Genomic DNA, 9050 nt, shown 5'->3' on the forward strand with positions numbered 1-9050 from the left:
CCGGCTCGGGAAGCCACAAACATCGCCCGAGAATATCGAATTTTCGTTTAGAATGTAGCTGGGTATGTCTAGTATCATATTCGAGGAGAGCATTTTGATATTTATTCTAATTATTTTTCTGCATTTTTCTAAATTCCCGTCCCTGGCACCGAAACCCGCGTCTTTTCGCTCTGGAGACTAAGTCCCAACGTTTTTCTTTGCAGTTCCGCCCGGCTCGGGAAGCCACAAACATCGCCCGAGAATATCGACTTTTCGTTTAGAATGTAGCTGGGTATGTCTAGTATCATATTCGAGGAGAGCATTTTGATATTTATACTAATTATTTTTCTGTATTTTTCTAAATTCCCGTCCCTGGCACCGAAACCCGCGTCTTTTCGCTCTGGAGACTAAGTCCCAACGTTTTTCTTTGCAGTTCCGCCCGGCTCGGGAAGCCACAAACATCGCCCGAGAATATCGACTTTTCGTTTAGAATGTAGCTGGGTATGTCTAGTATCATATTCGAGGAGAGCATTTTGATATTTATACTAATTATTTTTCTGTATTTTTCTAAATTCCCGTCCCTGGCACCGAAACCCGCGTCTTTTCGCTCTGGAGACTAAGTCCCAACGTTTTTCTTTGCAGTTCCGCCCGGCTCGGGAAGCCACAAACATCGCCCGAGAATATCGACTTTTCGTTTAGAATGTAGCTGGGTATGTCTAGTATCATATTCGAGGAGAGCATTTTGATATTTATACTAATTATTTTTCTGTATTTTTCTAAATTCCCGTCCCTGGCACCGAAACCCGCGTCTTTTCGCTCTGGAGACTAAGTCCCAACGTTTTTCTTTGCAGTTCCGCCCGGCTCGGGAAGCCACAAACATCGCCCGAGAATATCGACTTTTCGTTTAGAATGTAGCTGGGTATGTCTAGTATCATATTCGAGGAGAGCATTTTGATATTTATTCTAATTATTTTTCTGCATTTTTCTAAATTCCCGTCCTTGGCACCGAAAACCGCGTGTTTTCGCTCTGGAGACTGTCCCCACGTTTTTCTTGGCAGTTCCGCCCGGCTCGGGAAGCCAGAAACATCGCCCGAGAATATCGAATTTTCGTTTAGAATGTAGCTGGGTATGTCTAGTATCATATTCGAGGAGAGCATTTTGATATTTATTCTAATTATTTTTCTGCATTTTTCTAAATTCCCGTCCTTGGCACCGAAAACCGCGTGTTTTCGCTCTGGAGACTGTCTCCACGTTTTTCTTGGCAGTTCCGCCCGGCTCGGGAAGCCAGAAACATCGTCCGAGAATATCGACTTTTCGTTTAGAATGTAGCTGGGTATGTCTAGTATCATATTCGAGGAGAGCATTTTGATATTTATTCTAATTATTTTTCTGCATTTTTCTAAATTCCCGTCCTTGGCACCGAAAACCGCGTCTTTTCGCTCTCGAGACTGTCCCCACGTTTTTCTTGGCAGTTCCGCCCGGCTCGGGAAGCCAGAAACATCGCCCGAGAATATCGAATTTTCGTTTAGAATGTAGCTGGGTATGTCTAGTATCATATTCGAGGAGAGCATTTTGATATTTATTCTAATTATTTTTCTGCATTTTTCTAAATTCCCGTCCTTGGCACCGAAAACCGCGTGTTTTCGCTCTGGAGACTGTCTCCACGTTTTTCTTGGCAGTTCCGCCCGGCTCGGGAAGCCAGAAACATCGCCCGAGAATATCGAATTTTCGTTTAGAATGTAGCTGGGTATGTCTAGTATCATATTCGAGGAGAGCATTTTGATATTTATTCTAATTATTTTTCTGCATTTTTCTAAATTCCCGTCCTTGGCACCGAAAACCGCGTGTTTTCGCTCTGGAGACTGTCTCCACGTTTTTCTTGGCAGTTCCGCCCGGCTCGGGAAGCCAGAAACATCGCCCGAGAATATCGACTTTTCGTTTAGAATGTAGCTGGGTATGTCTAGTATCATATTCGAGGAGAGCATTTTGATATTTATTCTAATTATTTTTCTGCATTTTTCTAAATTCCCGTCCTTGGCACCGAAAACCGCGTCTTTTCGCTCTCGAGACTGTCCCCACGTTTTTCTTGGCAGTTCCGCCCGGCTCGGGAAGCCAGAAACATCGCCCGAGAATATCGAATTTTCGTTTAGAATGTAGCTGGGTATGTCTAGTATCATATTCGAGGAGAGCATTTTGATATTTATTCTAATTATTTTTCTGCATTTTTCTAAATTCCCGTCCTTGGCACCGAAAACCGCGTGTTTTCGCTCTGGAGACTAAGTCCCCACGTTTTTCTTGGCAGTTCCGCCCGGCTCGGGAAGCCACAAACATCGCCTGAGAATATCGAATTTTCGTTTAGAATGTAGCTGGGTATGTCTAGTATCATATTCGAGGAGAGCATTTTGATATTTATACTAATTATTTTTCTGCATTTTTCTAAATTCCCGTCCCTGGCACCGAAAACCGCGTCTTTTCGCTCTGGAGACCAAGTCCCCACGTTTTTCTTGGCAGTTCCGCCCGGCTCGGGAAGCCAGAAACATCGCCTGAGAATATCGAATTTCCGTTTAGAATGTAGCTGGGTATGTCTAGTATCATATTCGAGGAGAGCATTTTGATATTTATACTAATTATTTTTCTGTATTTTTCTAAATTCCCGTCCTTGGCACCGAAAACCGCGTCTTTTCGCTCTCGAGACTGTCTCCACGTTTTTCTTGGCAGTTCCGCCCGGCTCGGGAAGCCAGAAACATCGCCCGAGAATATCGAATTTTCGTTTAGAATGTAGCTGGGTATGTCTAGTATCATATTCGAGGAGAGCATTTTGATATTTATTCTAATTATTTTTCTGCATTTTTTAAATTCCCGTCCTTGGCACCGAAAACCGCGTCTTTTCGCTCTGGAGACTGTCTCCACGTTTTTCTTGGCAGTTCCGCCCGGCTCGGGAAGCCACAAACATCGCCCGAGAGTATCGACTTTTCGTTTAGAATGTAGCTGGGTATGTCTAGTATCATATTCGAGGAAAGCATTTTGATATTTATACTAATTATTTTTCTGTATTTTTCTAAATTCCCGTCCCTGGCACCGAAACCCGCGTCTTTTCGCTCTGGAGACTGTCTCCACGTTTTTCTTTGCAGTTCCGCCCGGCTCGGGAAGCCACAAACATCGCCCGAGAATATCGAATTTTCGTTTAGAATGTAGCTGGGTATGTCTAGTATCATATTCGAGGAGAGCATTTTGATATTTATTCTAATTATTTTTCTGCATTTTTCTAAATTCCCGTCCCTGGCACCGAAACCCGCGTCTTTTCGCTCTGGAGACTAAGTCCCAACGTTTTTCTTTGCAGTTCCGCCCGGCTCGGGAAGCCACAAACATCGCCTGAGAATATCGAATTTTCGTTTAGAATGTAGCTGGGTATGTCTAGTATCATATTCGAGGAGAGCATTTTGATATTTATACTAATTATTTTTCTGTATTTTTCTAAATTCCCGTCCCTGGCACCGAAACCCGCGTCTTTTCGCTCTGGAGACTAAGTCCATACGTTTTTCTTTGCAGTTCCACCCGGCTCGGGAAGCCACAAACATCGCCTGAGAATATCGAATTTTCGTTTAGAATGTAGCTGGGTATGTCTAGTATCATATTCGAGGAGAGCATTTTGATATTTATACTAATTATATTTCTGTATTTTTCTAAATTCCCGTCCCTGGCACCGAAACCCGCGTCTTTTCGCTCTGGAGACTAAGTCCCAACGTTTTTCTTTGCAGTTCCGCCCGGCTCGGGAAGCCACAAACATCGCCCGAGAATATCGAATTTTCGTTTAGAATGTAGCTGGGTATGTCTAGTATCATATTCGAGGAGAGCATTTTGATATTTATTCTAATTATTTTTCTGCATTTTTCTAAATTCCCGTCCCTGGCACCGAAACCCGCGTCTTTTCGCTCTGGAGACTAAGTCCCAACGTTTTTCTTTGCAGTTCCGCCCGGCTCGGGAAGCCACAAACATCGCCTGAGAATATCGAATTTTCGTTTAGAATGTAGCTGGGTATGTCTAGTATCATATTCGAGGAGAGCATTTTGATATTTATACTAATTATATTTCTGTATTTTTCTAAATTCCCGTCCCTGGCACCGAAACCCGCGTCTTTTCGCTCTGGAGACTAAGTCCCAACGTTTTTCTTTGCAGTTCCGCCCGGCTCGGGAAGCCACAAACATCGCCTGAGAATATCGAATTTTCGTTTAGAATGTAGCTGGGTATGTCTAGTATCATATTCGAGGAGAGCATTTTGATATTTATACTAATTATATTTCTGTATTTTTCTAAATTCCCGTCCCTGGCACCGAAACCCGCGTCTTTTCGCTCTGGAGACTAAGTCCCAACGTTTTTCTTTGCAGTTCCGCCCGGCTCGGGAAGCCACAAACATCGCCTGAGAATATCGAATTTTCGTTTAGAATGTAGCTGGGTATGTCTAGTATCATATTCGAGGAGAGCATTTTGATATTTATACTAATTATATTTCTGTATTTTTCTAAATTCCCGTCCCTGGCACCGAAACCCGCGTCTTTTCGCTCTGGAGACTAAGTCCCAACGTTTTTCTTTGCAGTTCCGCCCGGCTCGGGAAGCCACAAACATCGCCTGAGAATATCGAATTTTCGTTTAGAATGTAGCTGGGTATGTCTAGTATCATATTCGAGGAGAGCATTTTGATATTTATACTAATTATATTTCTGTATTTTTCTAAATTCCCGTCCCTGGCACCGAAACCCGCGTCTTTTCGCTCTGGAGACTAAGTCCCAACGTTTTTCTTTGCAGTTCCGCCCGGCTCGGGAAGCCACAAACATCGCCTGAGAATATCGAATTTTCGTTTAGAATGTAGCTGGGTATGTCTAGTATCATATTCGAGGAGAGCATTTTGATATTTATACTAATTATATTTCTGTATTTTTCTAAATTCCCGTCCCTGGCACCGAAACCCGCGTCTTTTCGCTCTGGAGACTAAGTCCCAACGTTTTTCTTTGCAGTTCCGCCCGGCTCGGGAAGCCACAAACATCGCCTGAGAATATCGAATTTTCGTTTAGAATGTAGCTGGGTATGTCTAGTATCATATTCGAGGAGAGCATTTTGATATTTATACTAATTATATTTCTGTATTTTTCTAAATTCCCGTCCCTGGCACCGAAACCCGCGTCTTTTCGCTCTGGAGACTAAGTCCCAACGTTTTTCTTTGCAGTTCCGCCCGGCTCGGGAAGCCACAAACATCGCCCGAGAATATCGAATTTTCGTTTAGAATGTAGCTGGGTATGTCTAGTATCATATTCGAGGAGAGCATTTTGATATTTATTCTAATTATTTTTCTGCATTTTTCTAAATTCCCGTCCCTGGCACCGAAACCCGCGTCTTTTCGCTCTGGAGACTAAGTCCCAACGTTTTTCTTTGCAGTTCCGCCCGGCTCGGGAAGCCACAAACATCGCCTGAGAATATCGAATTTTCGTTTAGAATGTAGCTGGGTATGTCTAGTATCATATTCGAGGAGAGCATTTTGATATTTATACTAATTATTTTTCTGTATTTTTCTAAATTCCCGTCCCTGGCACCGAAACCCGCGTCTTTTCGCTCTGGAGACTAAGTCCCAACGTTTTTCTTTGCAGTTCCGCCCGGCTCGGGAAGCCACAAACATCGCCCGAGAATATCGAATTTTCGTTTAGAATGTAGCTGGGTATGTCTAGTATCATATTCGAGGAGAGCATTTTGATATTTATTCTAATTATTTTTCTGCATTTTTCTAAATTCCCGTCCCTGGCACCGAAACCCGCGTCTTTTCGCTCTGGAGACTGTCTCCACGTTTTTCTTTGCAGTTCCGCCCGGCTCGGGAAGCCACAAACATCGCCCGAGAATATCGACTTTTCGTTTAGAATGTAGCTGGGTATGTCTAGTATCATATTCGAGGAGAGCATTTTGATATTTATTCTAATTATTTTTCTGCATTTTTCTAAATTCCCGTCCCTGGCACCGAAACCCGCGTCTTTTCGCTCTGGAGACTAAGTCCCAACGTTTTTCTTTGCAGTTCCGCCCGGCTCGGGAAGCCACAAACATCGCCTGAGAATATCGAATTTTCGTTTAGAATGTAGCTGGGTATGTCTAGTATCATATTCGAGGAGAGCATTTTGATATTTATACTAATTATTTTTCTGTATTTTTCTAAATTCCCGTCCCTGGCAACGAAACCCGCGTCTTTTCGCTCTGGAGACTAAGTCCCAACGTTTTTCTTTGCAGTTCCGCCCGGCTCGGGAAGCCACAAACATCGCCCGAGAATATCGAATTTTCGTTTAGAATGTAGCTGGGTATGTCTAGTATCATATTCGAGGAGAGCATTTTGATATTTATACTAATTATTTTTCTGTATTTTTCTAAATTCCCGTCCCTGGCACCGAAACCCGCGTCTTTTCGCTCTGGAGACTAAGTCCCAACGTTTTTCTTTGCAGTTCCGCCCGGCTCGGGAAGCCACAAACATCGCCCGAGAATATCGAATTTTCGTTTAGAATGTAGCTGGGTATGTCTAGTATCATATTCGAGGAGAGCATTTTGATATTTATTCTAATTATTTTTCTGCATTTTTCTAAATTCCCGTCCTTGGCACCGAAAACCGCGTGTTTTCGCTCTGGAGACTGTCTCCACGTTTTTCTTGGCAGTTCCGCCCGGCTCGGGAAGCCAGAAACATCGTCCGAGAATATCGACTTTTCGTTTAGAATGTAGCTGGGTATGTCTAGTATCATATTCGAGGAGAGCATTTTGATATTTATTCTAATTATTTTTCTGCATTTTTCTAAATTCCCGTCCTTGGCACCGAAAACCGCGTCTTTTCGCTCTCGAGACTGTCCCCACGTTTTTCTTGGCAGTTCCGCCCGGCTCGGGAAGCCAGAAACATCGCCCGAGAATATCGAATTTTCGTTTAGAATGTAGCTGGGTATGTCTAGTATCATATTCGAGGAGAGCATTTTGATATTTATTCTAATTATTTTTCTGCATTTTTCTAAATTCCCGTCCTTGGCACCGAAAACCGCGTGTTTTCGCTCTGGAGACTGTCTCCACGTTTTTCTTGGCAGTTCCGCCCGGCTCGGGAAGCCAGAAACATCGCCCGAGAATATCGAATTTTCGTTTAGAATGTAGCTGGGTATGTCTAGTATCATATTCGAGGAGAGCATTTTGATATTTATTCTAATTATTTTTCTGCATTTTTCTAAATTCCCGTCCTTGGCACCGAAAACCGCGTGTTTTCGCTCTGGAGACTGTCTCCACGTTTTTCTTGGCAGTTCCGCCCGGCTCGGGAAGCCAGAAACATCGCCCGAGAATATCGACTTTTCGTTTAGAATGTAGCTGGGTATGTCTAGTATCATATTCGAGGAGAGCATTTTGATATTTATTCTAATTATTTTTCTGCATTTTTCTAAATTCCCGTCCTTGGCACCGAAAACCGCGTCTTTTCGCTCTCGAGACTGTCCCCACGTTTTTCTTGGCAGTTCCGCCCGGCTCGGGAAGCCAGAAACATCGCCCGAGAATATCGAATTTTCGTTTAGAATGTAGCTGGGTATGTCTAGTATCATATTCGAGGAGAGCATTTTGATATTTATTCTAATTATTTTTCTGCATTTTTCTAAATTCCCGTCCTTGGCACCGAAAACCGCGTGTTTTCGCTCTGGAGACTAAGTCCCCACGTTTTTCTTGGCAGTTCCGCCCGGCTCGGGAAGCCACAAACATCGCCTGAGAATATCGAATTTTCGTTTAGAATGTAGCTGGGTATGTCTAGTATCATATTCGAGGAGAGCATTTTGATATTTATACTAATTATTTTTCTGCATTTTTCTAAATTCCCGTCCCTGGCACCGAAAACCGCGTCTTTTCGCTCTGGAGACCAAGTCCCCACGTTTTTCTTGGCAGTTCCGCCCGGCTCGGGAAGCCAGAAACATCGCCTGAGAATATCGAATTTCCGTTTAGAATGTAGCTGGGTATGTCTAGTATCATATTCGAGGAGAGCATTTTGATATTTATACTAATTATTTTTCTGTATTTTTCTAAATTCCCGTCCTTGGCACCGAAAACCGCGTCTTTTCGCTCTCGAGACTGTCTCCACGTTTTTCTTGGCAGTTCCGCCCGGCTCGGGAAGCCAGAAACATCGCCCGAGAATATCGAATTTTCGTTTAGAATGTAGCTGGGTATGTCTAGTATCATATTCGAGGAGAGCATTTTGATATTTATTCTAATTATTTTTCTGCATTTTTTAAATTCCCGTCCTTGGCACCGAAAACCGCGTCTTTTCGCTCTGGAGACTGTCTCCACGTTTTTCTTGGCAGTTCCGCCCGGCTCGGGAAGCCACAAACATCGCCCGAGAGTATCGACTTTTCGTTTAGAATGTAGCTGGGTATGTCTAGTATCATATTCGAGGAAAGCATTTTGATATTTATACTAATTATTTTTCTGTATTTTTCTAAATTCCCGTCCCTGGCACCGAAACCCGCGTCTTTTCGCTCTGGAGACTGTCTCCACGTTTTTCTTTGCAGTTCCGCCCGGCTCGGGAAGCCACAAACATCGCCCGAGAATATCGAATTTTCGTTTAGAATGTAGCTGGGTATGTCTAGTATCATATTCGAGGAGAGCATTTTGATATTTATTCTAATTATTTTTCTGCATTTTTCTAAATTCCCGTCCCTGGCACCGAAACCCGCGTCTTTTCGCTCTGGAGACTAAGTCCCAACGTTTTTCTTTGCAGTTCCGCCCGGCTCGGGAAGCCACAAACATCGCCTGAGAATATCGAATTTTCGTTTAGAATGTAGCTGGGTATGTCTAGTATCATATTCGAGGAGAGCATTTTGATATTTATACTAATTATTTTTCTGTATTTTTCTAAATTCCCGTCCCTGGCACCGAAACCCGCGTCTTTTCGCTCTGGAGACTAAGTCCATACGTTTTTCTTTGCAGTTCCACCCGGCTCGGGAAGCCACAAACATCGCCTGAGAATATCGAATTTTCGTTTAGAATGTAGCTGGGTATGTCTAGTATCATATTCGAGGAGAGCATTTTGATAT

The sequence above is a fragment of the Ixodes scapularis genome, unplaced genomic scaffold, assembly GCF_016920785.2.
Source record: "Ixodes scapularis isolate PalLabHiFi unplaced genomic scaffold, ASM1692078v2 ptg001675l_1___fragment_3__unscaffolded, whole genome shotgun sequence".
NCBI classification, from domain to species: Eukaryota; Metazoa; Arthropoda; class Arachnida; order Ixodida; family Ixodidae; genus Ixodes; species Ixodes scapularis.